The following is a 2436-nucleotide window of genomic DNA, read 5'->3' as shown; positions in this document are numbered from 1 at the left end:
GCTGACTGTAGTTTAAGTCCCAGACCCAGTGGCTTAAAAACCATGTCAGGTGTGTGTGTGTGTGTGCTCAAGATCCTGGGAGAAGGATGGGGAACAAGGGGTTGTAAAATGGGTATCCCCCTGGGGGGGTGATTTCTCACTTTCCCTCTCACTGTTCTGTCTCTCTCTCTCTGTCTGGAAAGCACATATACCCTAAGGCAAAAACCTCTACTAAAAAAAGGACATAAAGGTTCCAGTTGTGGTGGTATATAAGTAAGTAGTGCCATAGCTTGGGAAGTTGAGAGGCTGGGTTCAGGTCTACCTGAGTACATGAGACATGGTAACGCAGTTCTGTAGTCCAAGCTGAGAGAGTCTAACAGAGGGATCATGATACCATGAGGCGCTGTCAAAAATACTTACCTCTATCTCCCCTTTCCTCTTTATCTCTCCCTCTTTTTTTCATAAAATACAAAATAAAAAGCATGGCATATGGAGTGAAAAGACCAATGTCTATATTTTCCAAAGAGATCAAAAGGGGATTGAGATAACTGAGGAAAACATACTTGAAGATATAATAACTAAGAATTTTTCTGGTTTAAAGCATATCTCAGATTCAAGAAACAAATTACCACAAACAGGATCATTGAATCAAGTCTTCATATGGAGATATCCTAGTGAAACTGTGGCATATTTAAAAAGACAAAAATATGGGACCAGCAGTTGGCATAATGGCTATATCGCTGGACTCCCATGTAGTCGACTGCAGTTTGAGTCCTGGATCCAGTAGCTTGGACTCACATTGGGTGCATGGATGCGCGTGCCCATGATCCCCAAAGGAGAATGGAGGAGAAGAGATTGCAGCGTGGCCATCCCCCCGGGAGCTGATTTCTCAATTTCGGTCTCTCGGTCTCTCTCTGTCTTTCTGGCAAGCACACGTGCCCTATAGCAAAAGCCTCTTTCTTCCCCCCCCCAAAAAAAGACAAAAATTAGGTATTATGATGAGCCAGAAAAAGTAAATTGTAACCTACAGAAGAATGGGTACAGACCTTTATATAGCAAAGCTAAAAATTAAATAAAATATGATTAGAAATTACAATCAAAACAGTCATATTATCTGTTTATTAATTATTGTATTATTGAGTTGTCTGAAAAGTCATGATGTATTTTTTTCTGTTTTTTTTTATAACAATGTGTCATGATTTCTCCAATGACCCAATTGTTTCCTAATCCCCCTTCAAAATTATATTAATATATACTAGGACCTTTTGTAAAATATTTAATTTACAATCATAATTATGACTATCAAGTTCACCTGTTTCAGTTCTTTTTCTGTTGCTATAACAGAATTCTATAGATTGGATAATTTATAAAGAATTTTTTTTATAACAATGTGTCATGATTTCTCCAATGACCCAATTGTTTCCTAATCCCCCTTCAAAATTATATTAATATATACTAGGACCTTTTGTAAAATATTTAATTTACAATCATAATTATGACTATCAAGTTCACCTGTTTCAGTTCTTTTTCTGTTGCTATAACAGAATTCTATAGATTGGATAATTTATAAAGAAATGTATTTGTGTGTGTTTATATATATATAGGTAAAAATTTAGAGCACCAATTTGTGAGGATAAACTCCATTTGTAAGGGCAAACACGAATCGCAGGTAGCCCTGGAACTGAGGAACAGCTTTGATTTTTGATAAAATTTGTGAGTCCACAGCTTTCTGATCAATCTTGCGCTGCACTGAAATCTTGTATTTCTCCTTCTCTGTGTCGAAGATCTCACTTTCCTGGTGCCTGAGCTTCCGTAATTTCTTTTTCTTGAAGTAAGCATCGGTAAGGTGCTTTGGGATTTTTACTTTGCTAATATCAATTTTCGTGGAGGTGGCAATGACAAATTTCTGGTGTGTTCTACCCAATGAAACTCGATTGAGAACCAGCAGTTCAGTTACAGGTAGCAAGCCACTGCTCAGCTGCTTCAGGAAAACCACTCTCTTGCCTCTGTGGCAATCCAGTGTGGATGATCAGAATGGTCCTAGGAGTGATGCTAGCTCACAGCTTTCTCACATGCTGATTGAAGGGTTTTATGCCGTGGCTCAAAATCTTTCAAGGCACATCTTCTGTAGGATAATACCTAGGCATTTTGCACAGTTTAACCAGCCGGGTACCACCATTCTCATCTCCACCAACTGGTTTTGTGACAGTCGCAAGAACTTTTTCCTTCTTTTTCTTTTCGATCCTGGATTTAGTGACTGAGTATTTTCTCTTGTACATGTCCTTCCTGGAATACATGGCAAACCGGGAATATCTGCAGATGCCCCGGACTAGGAGGGAGTTTTGACTGCAGTGGGGCTTCCCCTTCTTGGGCTTTTTAGCCTTGGGGTCATCCTTTTTAACTTGCCACTGGCAGCAGCCTTCTTTGCTTCAGATTTTTTTTCCTTTTTCTTGCGGC

The sequence above is a fragment of the Tupaia chinensis genome, unplaced genomic scaffold (genome assembly GCF_000334495.1).
Source record: "Tupaia chinensis unplaced genomic scaffold, TupChi_1.0 Scaffold144232_1, whole genome shotgun sequence".
Taxonomy (NCBI): domain Eukaryota; kingdom Metazoa; phylum Chordata; class Mammalia; order Scandentia; family Tupaiidae; genus Tupaia; species Tupaia belangeri.
This window is presented reverse-complemented; position numbering follows the sequence as displayed.